Genomic DNA, 18907 nt, shown 5'->3' on the forward strand with positions numbered 1-18907 from the left:
TCTCTCTCTCTCTCTCTCTCTCTCTCTCTGTCTCTGTCTCTGTCTCTCTCTGTCTCTCTTTTCTTTGGTGGTTCTGGGGCTAGGACAGGGCCTCAGGTATACCAGGTAAGTGTTCTACATCCCCAGCCCCAGATCAGATATCTTGGATGAAAGGGGGCTCTTCCCCTTGAGGGATCCTCATTGCCCTAAACAGGGCTACTGTTCACCTTTCTCCCACCCTTTCTTTCAGGGACCTCTATACCCTTATGACTCCAAACTGACACTAATTCCAGGGGACCCAAAATACCACTGCAATCTGCACAGCAGGTAAGAGTAGGGGGCTAATGGAGGTCAGGTGGCCAAAGGGGTCCCAGACCGTCCTGAGGTCACGTCCCCAGACCCAGAATGCATGCCTGGAGCAGAGGCACCCAAACACAGGCATAGCCTCTGCAAGGCAGGCACAGCTGTCACTGCCGGGCGTCACAGAGGGCGAGAGAGCACACCGGAGGCGGAGGCGTAGGAGATTTGTGACTTTACTCGTGGCCACACGGCTGGAAGCTGGGATTCAAGCATGAAAACGTGGCTCTAGAGTCCACGTGCCTAACTAGGACACCTACTGACCTTAAGTCCTTGCAGCTCGGTGGAGATAAGCAGCCACACAGATCACTGCGAGAGGCAGCAGAGCAGTAGGGAGGGAGATAGAGGGGAGGGGGATGGAGTCAGCAGTGTCCCCAGCCCAGACAGTGCCACAGCCACGGAAAGGATGAGCTGGAATTGACAAACAAGGTGTTCTATGGGGGCAGAGGTGCAGGAGCAGGAAGAGACAGCAGGCTGAGGCTCAGGGTGCCTGACCTTGGGTGGCAGAGATCATCAACTCATGGCCCTGAACACCGCAGGGCACCAGGGGACACCCACAGGGGCTCCCCTGGCAGGGTCCTGGTCCTGCCTTGCCCTCTGCCTCAGGAGCCTTTCCCTGCCAGTGCCGCCGGTGCATTCCATGCAGAGCGTCCACATACATGTGGTTTCTGTACAAGCCTGCGGTTGCTGTGTGACAATGACTTTCATCTCTGAGTAAATACCCTTTGGGTTTTATTTTTGCTTCCTCTTTATCATTCCAGATATCTCCCTGACCCCCAGTGCAGTCCAGGAAAGAGGGCAAAGGCTCTTCTACAAACTTGGGAGGCTTGGCAGCTTCTTGTAAAGGACATTCATCCCGGTCATGTGCATTGAAACAACAGTTGTTGGAGACAGCATCCTCTGGTCCATCACCAGCCAGCAGCAGTGTGGGATGGAAGCCAGCAGCAGCAGCCTGGGAGTCTAAGCCAGCCATGGCTTAGTGGGAGGAAAGGGACAGACATGCACAGTGTGCTCTTGTATGCTCTCTGTCTTAATCTTCACTACCCACAGAGGGGTAAATGAACTGGCTCCAAGTTGCACAGCAGCACATGAAGGTGCTGGATTAAAAACCTTAGCTGGGCCAGGGATTTGGTTCAGTGATTCCACCACCTGCCTCACAAACCCAAGGACCTGAGTTTGATCCCTGGTACCAAAAAAAAAAAAAAAAAAAAAAAAAAAAAAAAAGAAAAAAAAAAGTAGGAAAAATTTATTCAGGGAAAGAAAGAAAGCTTCTCTCTAAGAGAGACAGAAGGGGGACCAGAGAGTGGGTTGCCCACTCACCCCACTTCTCTAAGATGTTTTATACCACTAAGCCATGTGGGGTGGCGGGTACAAAGTGAGACAACACTGTAAGACCCAGGGGAAATTTACAAGGTGGGCATGAGGTGGGGCAAAACCATGACCAATCAGTAAGATGACAAGTACAGCCAGTCACCCAGGTAATATTGATTAAATGGGTGTCAAATGAGGGAATAAGTCACAGAGCAAGCTTACAAGGATTTTCAGTAAGGGTGGGGGGTCAGGGATATTTCCTGGAAAGGCTGGCTTGGCCCCCAACCCAGGTGATTGAAACCTATTTAGAATATCGATCACTGCTGTTTATCCCCAGGGAAAGCACAAAGGTATAGTAGTTTCTCTCCTTTTACAATTCTGGCCACAGTGAATGTGTCTTTGTTGTCCTCCATGTTGGCTCCTTGCTGTGTTGGCTCCTTGAGGGCAGCCCTGTCAAACTGCCCACAAGATATCCAACTTACCTATCTGCAATATTCCCCCTCTGAAGAAGTATCACTAACTGCTGAGAGGGGGCAAAGGGCAAAGACAGCTCTGGCTACTTCCAGCTGAAGAGGGTCGTAGTTGTGATCAGCAGTTAGAGTTACTCTACAGAGGGTCTATCTAGAGGCCTTCGGTAGGCACCTGGCATTGTCATCTTGATAGCTGCATAGCTTTTAAGTCTGGTGGCGAAAAAGTCAAAGAAACAGTTAAGAATGCATGGGACAAAGTATAAGGTCAGAAGGACTGCTGTGAATATAGCCCAGAAAGAGGATAAAGAGAAGGTCCAGGGGACTTTGGAATGCAGCATAGAAGTCATATTGTACAGTTTAGCAGTTAGTTATGAGCTGTTTACAAGGTCGATCTGGTGGATCCCAGTGAAAGAAGTCTAGCACATTTGTCACTGGTTCCATTTGTATGACCACTTGGAGTTTGGCAGCCTCAAAGATGTAAGATCCTGTAGGAAAGGTTCTTTTGTGTCCTGGATCTTGTAGACTTTGAGGGGCCAGAGACAAAATATTGGCTGTCCTCGTAGCCCAGTTATCTTTCTAGTTTTGATCTCCAGACATTCTGGAAGCTTTGTCTTGAAATCCAGCAGCCACAGAGGAGGGAAGTGCCTTGAATTAAATACTATTGAGAACTGCGTTATTTCTCAGGGGCCAGTAATCTTGGTGGGAGACCTCCAAAATGACATAGGGGGAAGAGATATAACTCCCGAACCTGTTAGATATCCGAAACATGAGATCATGTTCTCTAAAATCAAAGGATGAATTCTAGGAACAACGGAGGTTAAAAGTGTCAGGTAAAAAAGCCAAAGACCAAGTCCAGACCAGAACCACTGCAAATAAAAATAACACTCTTCACCTAGAGCCTGACATGTTCCCCCTTGGACTGCTGTTAGCATGTTGAAGAAACCTCTATTTTGGAGCAGGACAGCTACTAGGGAATTAATCTGGTCCTGGACTGTGTTTAGGGATTGGCTTATTTTGTCCATGTCTTCTAAGATCTCTATCCACAAAGGCTGATAGAAATGTGTAGAGGTACAGATACATGCTATATCCATTGCCACATCAGTGAGGACCCCTGCTTCCATCAAGAAGGGGACCAGGAAGGGGGTTGTCCTCTTGTTGACCTCTGAGGACCCTGGAAGGATCCTTTCAAACATCTGGCATTCCATGTAGATGTTTAAGGGAGGGCTGAGAAACTCGATGTAACAGAAAAGTTCAGATCAGTTGAGGCATCGGAGTGCCTCCTGGCTGCATATGAAGTATATAGGTCGTTGGATAGGAAGACCAGGGGCTCTTCTGAGATAGAGAGGGAGCAAGCAAAGCAAGGGATGTTGTCATTTTGCCCCGCGCATGTCAGGTTAGTGGTTTGTGTAGGGAATGGGAGACCCATAGCGAAGAGTCCCAGAACTGTGGATAAATTGCCAGTATTTGAAACAGACAGGCTAAAATCTAGGGGGATGTGAATTGGAGTGAATGAGTGAGGGTAAATGGACAGTGAGATATTGACAGGGAGTGGAGGGTGGTATTAAATAGGTGTTGTAGCCTTTTATGAGACTGGATTAACTGATTTACCACTGGAGATCTATCCCTTTATAGGGAGGTGGAGTGGTGGGCCTCAAAAGTCTATCACTACTGTCTCTTCATTGACTGCCTCTTTTGGTTATTCTTTTCTGCTGGGTGTTTAAGACCAACTTAAAGGGAGACCTGTGTTAATCAAATGAACCTCTTGCTATCTTTCAGGGGCAGTTAAGTCTCTTTAGGCAGTATTTTGGAACCATGCATAGGGCCTCTCAGCTCCTCCGTCAGTGTCAGCCATCAGGATGGGTCACGGCCTTGCTTGACCAAGTTGTTTTCAGTGAAAAGTATGGGGGATTTTTTTCTCTTGGTGACCCTCCTTTAACATATGTTACATTTGTCCTCTGGTGTCCAGCAATCTCTCTGCTCAGGAGGTTGGGTGACTTACCAAAGATGTAAAATGTTGTGGAAAAGGTTCCTTCATACCTTGGATCTTTGAGGACCTTTAGGTCCAAAATATTGGTGGTCTTCTTAGCTCAGTTAGTTACCTTTTAGTGTTGGTCTCTGCACTTTGGTGGTTGAACACCCAGAAGAGATCAGTGACATCAGTAGTTTAGTAGGAGCCTAACTATCATAAGTTTATCTGGATAGCAAGCACCCTGGAATCTAAAACATAGTTATAGGACTGTTATAGGACAACCAATCATGGTTGTCCGAGTAGTTGATCTTCTATAGAATATTAACAGGAAAACCTTCGAATCAGAAGCCACACATCATCATCATCATCATCATCATCATAATAATAATAATAATAATAATAATAATAATAATATTTTAGCATGATGATCATGATGGCATTATCTTAGTAACAAACTTAGATATGTATTTTAGTATAAAATAGCCATTGTTAAATGTATTTATTCCCCTCTAAAAATACATAAAAACAAAAAAATCAGGAAACCCTTACTTAAGTTATTACCTTTTGATAGGATGTCATCTAAGGAAGGTGTATGAGCCTACAAATGTACCTGTAATTATGAGTAGATGGAATAGAAGAGAATACCTGGATCAAAAGGTTATTGCCATAAACAATATGTTGGAAGACCTGTATAGTCAGAAAACATGAATATATTTTGTACAGCAGAAAAGTAGTAATAATAATTATTATAATTATATGAAACCTTATGTCCTGTAATGTAGCTTTGTACCAAAAGGATATTTTTAATAACTCCTTGTTTTTCCACAGAAAATATTATATTTTGAAGATGACCACTATAAACATATCACAATAATATATTTAGAACTCAACCCTTTGATGATACATGGTGTAAACATTTTATAACATATCTAGTGAAGTATATCTTCCCATAAGGCTATGAAATTTATTGGCACTCCCAATAATGAACAAAGACCAGAATAAGTTTTTCTGAACAGCTGCTTCTTTATTTACTAACAGGAGTCTATCTTAACCTAAAAGTTTATATTAAATTATCTTGACAATTTTTCATTTAACCTGTAAAACCAGGTTGCAGAAATTAACAATTTATTCATATCTTTGAAGTCATTTTGATCAAAAAATATAATTGGACAGGGCCAGGGATTTAGTTCAGTGGTTCTGCCGCCTGCTTCACAAGCACAAGGACCAGAGTTCGAGCCCCGGTACCCCCCCAAAAAAATATATATATATTTGGACAAACAATTTTCAAACTATTGGACATAGACAAACATATGAGACAATTTATGAAACTAGAGTGCACTTAAATATATTTGGCCAATTGAATTATGACATCTCTTAATTAAGACTAGACAAAACTTTTGTAAGTCAATTAACAGAGATCTCTTGTAATTAGAATCAGGAGTAAAAGCACTTTAAAATAGTAGCATAATCTTGTGTTATAGTTATTGTCAGAAGTCTGTAAGCAAAATGTAGGGAGAAGGTCAAGTTAATCCATACTTTTAATTTAAGAATTTGCAATGTAAAAGAAATATTTTAAATATATCAATTAAACATCTGGAAATCCAACACCAATCAAACATTATTTTAAGTTAAAGATGAAAGGTATATTTGTCAATTAGCCAGAATTTATAATTTGTTTTTTAAGATTTTCCTGCCTTGCAGGACATCACAGCTGATTTTACTATGGAGCAAGCAGTCTGTAAGCAGCACTGGACTGTAACCTAGCATTCAGTTTTTTTTTTTTTTTTGGTTTTTTTGAGGCAGGGTCTCGCTATGTAGTTGAGACTGACCTGGAACTCACTATGTAGCCCAGGCTGGTCTCAAACTCACAGCGATCCTCCTGCCTCAGCCTCCTGAGTGCTAGGATTACAGGCATGCACCACCATGCCCGGCTTCCTAGCATTCAGTCTTTGAGCTCCAATCTTAAGCAATATGTTTTCCTTGAATTGTTTTAAAACCTTATATTTTATTTTTCAATATTTATGTAGAAAACAATAGGGCCTGATGGAAGTTCTTGGTGATGTAGCCTGCCAAACAAGGTGTTGATATGCAAATAGGCAGGGCCAGGAGAGGATTTTTTTTTTTTTCAGAGTCTTGTTTTCCTCTCTCTTCTAAGGAAGCTGGGGGAGGAAGAGCAAGCAGAGGGGTGTTTGTTAACTCACTGTCTTGTTTGGGAGGGGCTGGAGGAGTAGGGAGAGCACAGGTGTGTGATGGAGAGACACAAGATGGCAGAGATGAGGAAGGGTCACAAGACGGTGAAAGTGAAGAAGCAAGCACTGGAGACGGAAAAGCTGGCCGGGTTACAGGGCCAGCGAGGTGTGAGTGGTGAGTGAGAGTTGGGAGGGTGGATGATGGAGTTTGGGCTAGAAGTACCTGAGAGGGCAAACAGGTTTGACCGAGAGAGGGGTGAGAAGGTAGTTAGGAAAAGGCTTTATATAGGGGATTTCTGACCATTTGTCATTATGTTGACAAAAGTTGTGTGAATCGTGTAATATGTTAAAATCGAGAGTGTCTTTTTTTGCCATTGAGATTTATTGTCTAGTTTTATACTGAGGCCAAAATTGGTTGTAATAAAAAATGAGTCATTTCTGTTTAAAGTCAGGTCCCAACAATCCAACAAATTGAAGTTGTGTCAGGAGGCAGCCAAGGGGCATTGAGGGAGGAGTTTTGGGTTGTTGGGTGTCTATGTCAGGGCGGTTGAGGAGGAGCTAGCTCCCTAGAAGGAGGTCAAAAGAGAGGAACTCTGTCTTCTTCTCTTTTGTTATTCCGCAGCCAGTTCCTGGAAGGGGAGAACCAGAGGATTCCAGGGGCATCTCTCAGGGGCATTGTCCTGGGCCAAGTGGCCTGAGAGGATCTCTCTGACCAAGCATTTGGATTTCTGAGAAATCTCCAGAAGGAGAGGAGGAGAATGAGACAGAGGACCCGAGTAGCAGGAAGCTATGCTGCCTATCACCCTGTAATCAGTGACCGGTGTGGATGTCTATCGTCAGCAATGCAAAGGCAGAAAGCCCCGAGCAGGTCCTGGCTCGGCCGATGTGGTGCAGAGGAGACGGCTGAAAGGCTGATTGACCCCTGTATGTGAGGAATCGTCACTTAATGGGCCGTCTTCCTCCCGGGTGTCAGCACCAGATATGTCAGGTAAAAAAGCCAAAGACCGAGGCCAGACCAGAACCACTACAAGCCTTTATTATAGGGGCAACCTGCTGGACTGTCTCCGATCAAAAGAGAAGAAACAATATGACAAAACAGAGAGCTTCAGGAGGCTGAAGCAGGAGGATCCTGTGAGTTCGAGACCAGCCTGGGCTACATAGTGAGTTCCAGGTCAGTCTCAACTACACAGTGAGACCCTGTCTCAAAAAACAAAACAGAGAGCTTCTTTTATAAGACTGGGGTGGGGTTTATAGGAGCTGAGGTAGAGTTAATTGAGGTAATATTAAGAGATGAAAGGAGCCTGTGACATCACTAAGGGGGGTTGTGACATCACTGGTTACTCAGTCATAACAAATATCTGGTTACTTTTGGGTGGGAGAAAAGAGAAAGAGATATCACGAGAAAAAGAAGGCTATGCTCTGTTAGGTGAGAGAAGCCATCTCTTTAGGTGAGAAGCAGGATATTATGAGAAAGGAAATAAGGGCCATCTTAAGGCAAGGAAAATCTAACAAAGAGTAGGAAAAATTTATCGAGAGAAAGAAAGCTTCTGGGCCTGGGATTTAGCTCAGTGGTTCCACCGCCTGCCTTGCAAGCACAAGGACCTGAGTTCGATCCCCGGTATACACACACACACACACACACACACACACACACACACACACAGAAAATTACTTGGAAAGAAAGCTTCTGCCTAAGAGAGACAGAAGGGGGACCAGAAAGTGGGTTGTCCCTAGTGCTGAGTCTTGAAGCACAGACCTCCCAGGACCTTCAGGCCGGTGGGACTTGAGAGAAACTGAACGTGGAGAAGAGAGAATCATTGTCATCCTTCTGCCACCTGGTCTCCACAGGGGCTGGTGTGCAGGTTCTCATAGCTGTCTGTCCTGGGGACAGCTCGCTGCACGCTGAGCCCTGGTCTAAGTTGTTTAAACCTCTCCACAGTTCTGTTGAGGTAGGTGCTGTTATTATCCTCTTTTTATAAGTGAAGTTAGGAAGTGGGGAAAGGGAAAGCAACTTAATCAAGTCCATAAAGCCCATGAGTGGTGGAGCTGGGATTTGAGAATAGTTAGTCTCCAAGCACCATTCTTTTTTTGGGGGGGGTTTTTTGAGACAGGGTCTCACTATGTAGTTGAGCCTGACCTGGAACTCACTGTGTAGCCCAGGCTGGTCTTGAACTCACAGCGATCCTCCTGCTTCAGCCTCCCGAATGCTGGGATTACAGGCATACGCCACCACACCCAGCTCTTTTCTTTAAAAGTAATTATTTTAACCTTTTTTTTGGTGTGGGGTGCTGGGGACTGAGCCCAGGATTGCTGCACCACAAAGCTACGTCCCCAACCCTTTTCATTTTTCACTTGCAGTCCTCCTTCCTCAACCTCCAGTGTTGTGATCACAGGCATACACTGCCATGCCCATGTCCTAACCATCTCTGGAGCATTCAGCTGTGCTGTGACATTAGCGCATTCGCACTGTTGTGCAACCACCCCTATCATCCGGCTCCAGAAAAATAGAAACTCTGTCAATAAATCACCTTTCTTCCCCCTGGCCCCAGCAAACTGGCATTTTATTTTCTGTCCCTATGAATCTGGCAACTCGAAGTGCTTCATGAAAGTGACATCATAAAATATTCGTGCTCTGGTGACCTTTGTGACTGGCTCGTTTCCCTTGTCGTAATAAAGGTTTCTCCATGCTGTAGCACATGTTAAAATTGGCTTCCTCCTTAAAGCTGAGTAGCACCCATTGTATAGACGGGCCATGTTTTACTTATCCATTCATCCGTGAACAGATGGGTTTGCTCCCACCTTTTTTGGCTGTTGTGAATGTGAACACAGGTGTACACATTTCTCTTGAGTTTCTACTTCCGATGTTTTGGGGTGCATACTCAGAGATTCTGAAGCCACCCTTAGTGCCACACTTTCTGCCTCCTAGCAGAAGCGTGATGGGGCAACGTGGGCCATTCAGTGCGGGTGATCAGGGGACCGACGGTGTGATCACAGAAGGAGCTCCTGTCCACCCTCCTCCCCGACACACACTCACAGAGAGTGGTTTCTAATCAGCCACACTGGCCCGGATGAGCCGTAGCACAGGGCTCCCCTCTACCTTGAATGTGCATATGCGGGTGTTCTGCCTGTGTGTTAGGCAATCCTCCATTGCCTCTCTGCTTTATTTGTTCAACCCTAAGGCCTGGTCATCACACATACGCAGGATCTTGGGTGGGATATATGAACCGACCATGCACAGTGCTTACAGCTGTGCCCCACACCTGGCAGGCACTCAGTACACGCTGACTGCAATGCCAGGCAGAGCAGAGCCCTGTGAGAGTAGCCAGCAGAGCACCCAGCACCCTGCTGAGGATCAGAGTGCCTGGCTGTGCCTTGGCTCTGTTGCTTCCTGGGTGCCCTCAGCGAATGTGCTCACCTCTTGAGCCTCAGTTTCCTCATTACTCCAGGATGATTAGGGGTTACTTCCCAAGGAGGAAATTCAGTGAGACTCCGAATGTCTAAGATGCTTGTTATGGTTGGAGTCTGTATGTCCCTCAAAGCCCCATGCGGTCATCGGTGGGCCTTTTTCACAGGTGGCTGGGTCTCTAGAGTGTGTGACTCTGGGATTGATTCATAGTGCAATGCTAGGCTCAAGGGCACTAGGATCAAAGATGTGAGTGCTACTGCTCTAAGTAGTCTAACTAAGATAAAAGAGACAGAAAGATGCTGTAAAGGTCCTTTGTCATTTTTGCTGTCTTCTGCGTACAGTGAACAGTTTCTCCTCTGCGATGCCACTCTGCCTTGGAGCCAGCCAACTATGGACTGAAACCTCTACAACCTGTGAGCTAAATAAACATTTCTTCCTTTAACTTTGGGTATTGGGTATTTTGTCTCAGTGACTAAGACAATGCTGCTCTGCAACAGCTCCCCACAGGACTGCTGTGCAGTTATCTGGAGATAGGATGAGCCTGGGCAGGCAAGAGACACAGGTGATGACAGGTGTTAGGAGCCCTGGTTAGCTGGTGCACACTCGTCTGTAATCCTAGCACTCTGGGAGGCTGCAGCAGGATGAGCAAATGTTTGATCCCAGCCTGGGCAATTTAGCAAAACCCTATCTCAAAATAAGAAACAAAAAGGGCTGAGGATATAGCTCAGTGTGAAGGTCCTGGGTTCGGTCCTCAGCAACACACACACACACACACACACACACACACACACACACACTCACACAGGAGTTTGCTCCAAACTCTCTTATTCACTCCCTGTGGCCCTGACAAAGTTACTCTCCCTTTCTGAGTCTGTTTCCTCCTTTGTAAAAAAAAAAAGTAGATCCTAAATTTGACAGCTGCTAGAATTGCCTGGTGAGCTTTCAAGAATGTAGATTCCCTGCTCTCCTCCTAGATATTCTTCAGGAGGAATGGGGCAGGACCAAAGGCTCTGTACTTTCAGCAATAAACCAGAGGATTCCAATCCATTTTACTTTTGGTGTTCACTGGACGAGATGACTCCGAGTTTCTTCCTTTCTCACATCCTCTGATTCTAGAGTTAGTTAACGCTGGCTGTTCACTCAATATTCTGGCCCTACCCTTTCCCTTGGGCGGGACTCAGATGGGTCCCAGCCAATGAAGCGCTTTCACGAGTGCTCAGTGCACAGCCTGGTCCTGCAGGGCACAACCACACACAGGGCAGGTGGACAGCGACGGTCAGCGACGGGAGAGAAAGCAGTCTTGGCCTTGGCCTCAGCATTTCCCCCAGCCCTTGTCCAGCGAACAGTGTGGAGTGGAGGTGGTCAGACTCAGACTGGCCCTGTGGGGAGGAATGGCAGGTTGTCCGAGGCCAGGGGCCTCTCAGGCTGGAGATGCCTGGCAATGCCTTGGCTGGCTGGCTGGGGTGATGGATTCCCATGTGAGGCATCAGGACAAGCGGAGAGCTGCCGCTCCCCGGTGAGGTGTTCACATCAGGCAGGTGGCGTGGCAAGCCCAACGTGGAGGGGTGACTCACCCTGAGTCCCTGAATAGCGCTGATGCTAAGGGAAATCCATCCCCACTTCCAGACCGAGGTCATTTCCTCCCATAGACCATGACTGCAGAGAAGCTTTGAGAATTGTTTACACCGATGGATGTTTACACCTCCGTTCAGCAGTGACCTTTGTTGGGGTTTGGAATGCTTCCCCGTTGAGCTTAGAAAAAACAAAAAGGACTCCAGCTTTCTGTGGTAAATTCTGGCACTGGTAGACAGCAGATGATACGCTGCACGTGGCCTCCCTAACTCCAGGCAAAGCCCCGACCCATTTTAAAGTGTAAAATGTTACTATATATTAGTTTATTATAGTTTACATAATTTGTATTTATGTTTCAAATTTAAATTATGTACCTGAAAAATGATACATTCCCATAACAAAAATCCAGAAGGTACAGACCAATGTGCACCTCGTTTCCCCTCCCAGAGTCAACGTTTCCTTGCAAGTTTCCTCTGTCCTGCCAGAGATCTCTACCCCAGGGGCCGGCAAGCTTTTCTGGAAGGGCCAGAAAGTCAGCATTTTAGACTTTTGGGCCCATGCCTTTGTTACAACTGCTAATTTTTGCCTTTGCAGCTTCAAAGGCAACGTGTAAACCCACAGGCCTGGCTATGATCCACTGAAACCTGACCCACAGACACTGACATCTGACTTTTGTATCATATCTATCTCCTATATCTATCTCCTTTTGATTTTTTCCAGCTGCTTAAAAATGTAAAAGGTGACTATGATACTTTGTGCCTACAGTGTCAGCTCTCTGGGAAGCCAAGACAGGAAGATCACATTAAGACTGGGAGTTTGAGATCAGTTTGGGCAACACAGCAAAATCATGTTTTAAAAAAACAGGGAAGGGCCAGGGATTTAGCTGAGTGGTTCCGCCGCCTGCCTCACAAGCACAAGGTCCTGAGTTCAATCCCTGGTACCAAAACCAAAACCAAAGCAAACAAACAAAAAAACAGTGAAAACTATTCTGGGCTCATGGGCCACACAAAAAACTGATAGTGGGCTGGATTTGACTTGTCTGCTGGTCATATATATATCTTTACTGTTGCATAAAATGTTATACACTGTTCATAAAATTTTGCTGTGAGTCTCAGTAGTCAGGATAGCAGGATATTCCTTTAGGAGGACATGAACAATAGCCACAAAAATCCACAATTTAGTTTGCACAAGATTCTGAGAACTTGCAAATTCCCCAGGTTACCCAAATTATGAAAGTGATAATTTCAATTCACTTTGATTAAAATGCGAATTGTGCGTTCTTTTTCTTAAACACCACCTTTGATATTGGGGCTCAAACCCAAGGCCTTGCATGTATGAAACAAGTATTCTACCACTGAATTACTCCTCCAGCCCCTCTGTAACCTGTTTTAAAAATTGGGGCTTTTTTTTCCCATCAATTTGGCAAACTGTATATTTTACTAATACCAGTCTTTATAGTTAATTTCTGACATGCACTTTCCCCTAGGTTCCAAAATGATTGACAAAATGATTCTGAAGTTTATTTGCCAGAAAGAAAATTCTGAGAGAAAAAAAACAAAAAACAATGGAGAAAGGACTGTTCCTCTCTGATATTAAAATATATTATAAAGCTACAAATGATTAAATCAGTTTCCCTTTTTCTTTTCAAAAAAGTATCCTCCTATCCTGCTGAGCACAATGCCTGCCACATATTAGGTGCTCAATAATTTCTAGTTAATGAACACTGGATGGAGGTTTCCCTTCATCTTCAAAATGTGAGTGGAAATAGAATCCTAACATTTATGGGTAGGAATTACAAGGAAACAGAATACAGGGCAATTTAAAGACATCTTTCTAATAATAGTCTATTAAAGTCTATTGAGAAACTTTCCATGTACCATCTTACCAATGCCTACATTGGACAGGAAAGTTACCCTTCAACCAGTGAAATAACTTGTCCAAGGTCACACAGTAAATAAAAAGTAGAGCCAAGACCAATGTCATGCTTTTTCCAGTGTTCCAGCTGTGTCACTACATAGCTAATTAACATTGGTGTAGTTTTTCTGTTTACAAGTCTGTCTCACAACTCATCTAAGATTCATGACAACTTGCTAAGTATTATTGTGTCTAGAAGATGGTGAAATAAGGTTCCGGAGTCTCCGTGGTCCCGGGTCATGTGGTGCGGCCCTGTGCCGAGGACATTATAAACCCTAACTCATTTAATCCTAATAGCGCGTGTGATTCTTTAGCATTCAAGAAAGCGAGATTCAGAGGATGAAATGATTTGCCTGAGATCATACCACGAGCAACTGGAAAAACCAGCATATGAATCCTGGTTTACCTAATCCCAAAGAGGGGTGTGTGTGTGTGTGTGTGTGTGTGTGTGTGTGTGTGTGTGTGTTGCCGGAGATTTAACCCAGAGCTCTACATATGGTAGGCAAGCACTGAGCCACACTCCCGCCCAGACAGACTTCAAAGGTGGGCTCCCCTGGCGATCTCCATTTGATTAGCCCCACGATCTTCACCTAGGAGCTGGTAGGGTGCAGTTATTCTTCCCATTTTAGAGGTGCAGAAACTTGGTACAGGCAAAGCTTGAACCGACCTGGCTCTTCTCCAAGGGGCTTTGCCCACGCCCACTAGCCAGACCTCGGCTCTCCTCCTGATGAAGTAGCGCCCTTTTCTCCGGTCAGCTGGAGTCTGCAGGTGGTGATTTTTCTGTGTTCGCGGAAAGACTCCACCAGCTCCAGGCGCCTGATGGGAATAATTCAGAGGTGGATGTTGGGCTAGAAGTCAGGAGAAATGGCCTCTAGCTATCTATCTGCCAAGCCTCAGATTTTGTGATTTCGGTGTCCAAAGGCTCATTTCAAAATCTGTTGATGGCTATCTCTGTTTCTCTGACTCTTAACGTTTCAAAGTTCTTTTTCCAAGGCAAAAATATTGGAGACCTCCGCTGGTTTACTTAGAATGGGAACCTGGAGGACCTGCTGAGCCGCCGCAACCATTGGTTGTTGTAGGGGGCAGGGAAGCGGTCCAATTTGCATACAAGTGCTCGATTGGCTCAAGGGAAAGAAGTGGGCGGGCGCAACCAAATTTACCTGTCGGACAGAGGAGCGCGCAGGACTTCCGGGCTTGGGCAAAGGTGGCCTTGCTACCTGGCGGCTGTGAGTGAGGCGGGACCTTCGGGTCGCCGGGCAGAGGCGTGAGTCGTCTACACCCGAGCCCTATCCTCTGCGCTGACGTTGCTGCCGCCTTGCAACTGTTTTGCTGGAGCGGGAGATCACAGTGACTTGGTTATTTCTGGGGAAGGGCAAATTCCCCCGGGGTAGAAGGGCAGGGAAGATAGGAGTGGAAGGGAGGTTTTCATTGTAAACCCTTTTATGCCCAGACTGTGAGTCATGAGGTCCTATTGAAACCAATAAAAAGCCCAGAGTGGTAGCACACACCTACAATTCCAGAATACTGGGAGGTTGACCCAGGAGGATCTCAAGTTCGAAGCCAGCCTGGACAATTTAGCAAGACCATGTCTCAAACGAAAAATAAAAAAGGACTGGAGATGCAGGTTAGTGAAAAGGCCCTTAGTTCAATCCCTACTATTAAAAAAAGTGTGTGTGTTTGTGGGTGTGTGCGTGTGTGCCTCCACATACGCTTGTGAGTATCTTTGTCAGCACATCTCTAGGCACTGCGGATGGTCCAGGGCTCCAGCCTTGAAAGTTCCTGCCTCCTCAAGTTGAAATTTTAGTGAAGTCAAAGAGTGCAAGGATTTACCAAGCAGTGACCTGAGTAGGAAGAAAACTAAAGCGGGGAAGAGGTCTGCCCTAGGGAGAGCTGCTTGTCTTTGGATCAGGGGGCTAGAGATGGCTTCCAAGGGGAGGTGGCCCTTCGAAGCAACTAGAATGAAGTAAGGGCGGGTTCCACGAAAGATTTGGGACAGGAGTGCTCATGGCTGAGGACACTGTGCAGTCCCAGAAAATGAATGCAGAATTCAATGGGGCAGTGGTGGGGGGTGGCAGGGGTGGACTTAGGTGCAGGATAGAGTGGAGTGGCCAGCGTGGCCTTTGCCCAGGTGACTGACCGTGGCCACACCCAGTGAGCTGGCCTTGTCTAGGGAGGTGGTGCAGGGTTGCAGGAAGAAGAATGATTCTGGGTTCAGGTCCTGGTTTGGGCTATTGTTGGTGTGGCCTTGGGAGCCATTGGGCCTGGAGGAAAACAACAACTTTAAAACAACAGCAACAACAAAATTTCGAGGTACATCTGGTAGCTTACAGAAATTCAATAACGTGCCAAAAGCTGCAGCCAATAGGTTTTCATCAGTGTGCCACAAAGGCAGTGTCAGGACCAGTATTTTAAAAAATGGAATAGAAGAAGACTTTGGGAAAACTTGTTTCATGTATGTGTTTTGACTGTAAAATATACTTCTGGGGGGGCAGTACTGGGGATCAAACTTGGGTCCTTGTGCTTGTGAGGCAGGTGGCAGAACAACTGAGCTAAATCCCTGACCCTGTAAAATATATTTCTTACATTAAAATTAGGAGTTACAGAGGTAAGGGGAAAAAATGAGAATCAAGACTTGTCACGCAGAGGTGCAAGATCCCAACAATGAATGTAACTGCACTGTATCCCTAAAATGTACCAATAAACTCAATTAAAGCTGAAAAAAAAAATAAAAAAAAATTATGCAGAGCTGCAAGATCCCAACAATGAATGTAACTGTACTGTATCCCTAAAATGTACCAATAAACTCAATTAAAGCTGAAAAAAAAAATAAAAAAAAATTAGGAGTTAAAAATAAGTCGGCTGGATGTGGTGGCTCAAACCTATAATCCCAGCACCCGGGAGGCTGAGGCAGGTGGATTGCTACAAGTTCTAGGCAAGCCTGACCCAAGCAAAACCCTGTCTCAAAACCAAACCAAACCAAACCCCTTCAAAAAGTACAATTTTGAGTGCTGCTATGGGCTCCAGTCCCTGCAGGGCCCTTCATGTTGTGGTTTGCACTGCGGTTGCAGTTGGAATGTGACCTATCAGGCAGCATGCATGGAATCCCCAGTGGTGCTGGACCCTCAGGACAGATATCCATGGTGGACAAATACCATCAGCAACTAGGTGAGTGGCTAGCTAGGTAGTTCTCATTACTGTAACATTATTATTATTATTTTTAAACATCCTAGAAAATCAAGCCCCTCACTGATCATTCTGTCCCTTGGCTCTTAGGTGGGTCTCTGACCAACCATGCCCACCTCTGGGCTAAAAAAGCAGTAGAACAATTGCTAGGCAGGTAGGCCCTGTAGCCAGAGGGCTGGATGCCTGGCCGTGCTGCTTACTAGCTGTGTGACCCTGGCTAAATCTCGAAACCGTTCTGTTCAGTGATTTAGGGACCCGCCTCAGGGCTGTTGTGAGGATTACTACCCCTTCAGACAGTAAAATCTTCAAAATTTTGAGAATTTGGGAACAGGGTCTCAGTAAGTTGCTACATTGCCAGATTGGGCTCAAACCTGCGACCCTCCTGCCTCAGCCTCCCAGAGTGCTGGGATTACAGGTGTGTACCACCACGCTCAGTTCCCATATACTTCCATTGACTTCTAGATTACTTATAATACACAAAGTGAATGCCATGTAAATAGTTGTTGTATAGTGTTTAGGGAACAGGAAGTCTATACAGGTTTTGTATGACATTTTTTGCAGGTTATTTTGATCCTTCATTGAGTCCATGGCTACAGAATGGAGGCTCTGGAGGAGGCAACTATATAGGGAAATGTTTTTAGAAAAATGCCTGGCGTGTCTTCCATCTCCTATAAACACGAGCTGCTATTGTCTTTCTAGAGTCCTGCAAGCCGTGGTAGAGGGACTGTAGGCCGGGGTGGTGTCTTGGCCCCAGAGGCACTTTGGATCCAGACCCTGGCTTTTACAGGCAGGCTGCCTTCGTCCCGGGCTCTTGCCTCTGCACTCTGTCCTGTTCACAAAGGGACTCAGCCTCCCAGGCTGGCGCCTCCTTCTCTTACCCAAGGTGCTTGGTGGATTTGGCTCAGTTTCCGTTGGTTGAGTGACTGGGGTGGAAGAGGTTGTCTTGGGCAAGAGCAGGGCTTCCTCCGCTCCTCCTCTGTGGCCGCCCCGGCCTCTGGCCTCTTTCTGGGGCCTCAGTGTTGCGCAGGGCCTGGTCTTATCTCCGGATCTCGTGGGCCACCCTGCGCCTAAGCGTACTCCCTGCACAAACACAGGCCTTGGGTTTGCACAGGGCTTTCCACTAGCAGGGCCCCACCAAAGCAGGGCTGTTAGGTGGGGAGACCCTGAGGCCTGGGGCGGTCACGGGATGAGCTGACTGCGGAGTCGGGACCCAGAGGCCTCTTTTCCACCTAATGATAAGGCACGGTAACATCCATGTGTGTGGCATCTATTGTGAGCCAGGCATTCTGCCAGATTTTTCAAAACCAATGTAATTTTATTTAATTTTCACCCAGCTTAGTACATGGTGGAGCCTATTCAAATCCAAGCTACCTACCTTTCTGTCTCAGCTGCTACGAACCAGAGGTCAAGGTTTTTTATTTGTTCAGGTTGTTTAAGTCCTGTGGTGTCAGCCTGGGTCCTTCCCCGCCCTGCTGGTCAGCTGTGAAGGAGGCTGCGGGTGTCGCCTTCCCCATCTCCCTGACCAGCTGCCCTCCCAGCAAGGGGACCCTGGGACCACAGAGTCCTCTGCCGCACAGAAGCAACATGAGGCCAGATGTTCAGACTGTAACCTCACAGGGAAGAATCGAAAGTCGCTCCCACAGCGAGCCGAACAGCCTGGAGTGCAGAAGGCCCAGGGCCGGGTCAGGCTGGGAAGAGGTCAATGGCTCCCTGTCCCAGCATTCAGCAGGGAGGAGCGGACCGCTGGGTGGTTTTCATCTGTAAATCCCTATTTCCATGGAACTGGGCAAGGCAAAGTTCACTCCATTTTTATTTGTTTTTATTCTGTTTACAGCAGCTTTATTGAGATATAATTCACATGCTATAAAATTCACCCTTTATAAAGTCTCCAATTCAGTAGCTTTTAGTAGATTCAGAGTTTGGCAACTTTCACCACTAATTCCAAAACACGCCAGGCGTCGTGGCGCACGCCTGTAATCCCAGCACTCAGGAGGCTGAGGCAGGAGGATCGCGGTGAGTTCGAGACCAGCCTGGGCTACATAGTGAGTCCCAGGTCAGTCTCAACTACATAGTGAGACCCTGTCTCAAAAAACAAAAAACAAACAAACAAACAAACAAAAAGTAAAAAGGGCCGGGGATTTAGCTCAGTGGTTTGGTGGCCTGCCTTGCAAGCGCAAAGACTGGAGTTCAATCCCCGGTACCAAAACAAACAAACAAACAAACACTAATTCCAAAACATTTTCACCACTCAAAAAAGAAATTTCAGCTGAGTGTGGTAGCTGTAATTCCAGCACTGGGAAGCTGGTGCAGAAGGGTTTCTGAGAGCAGCCTGGGCTACGTAGTGAGTTCAAGGCCAGCCTGAACTGCATAGTGAGACCCTGCGTCACTCCCTCTTCTCTTCCATGTCTCCTCCTCTGCCCCTGGCAATGAATAATCTACTTTCTATCTCTGTAGATTTTTCCTTTTCTAGCCATTTCACACCAGAGTATGGTCTCTGGTGGCTGATCTCTCTCTCTCTCTTCTCTTTCCTCCCACTTATTCTCTCTCTCTCTCTCTC

This window comes from Fukomys damarensis, unplaced genomic scaffold, assembly GCF_012274545.1.
Source record: "Fukomys damarensis isolate Sample0158 unplaced genomic scaffold, DMR_v1.0_HiC HiC_scaffold_19, whole genome shotgun sequence".
In the NCBI taxonomy this organism is placed as follows: Eukaryota; Metazoa; Chordata; class Mammalia; order Rodentia; family Bathyergidae; genus Fukomys; species Fukomys damarensis.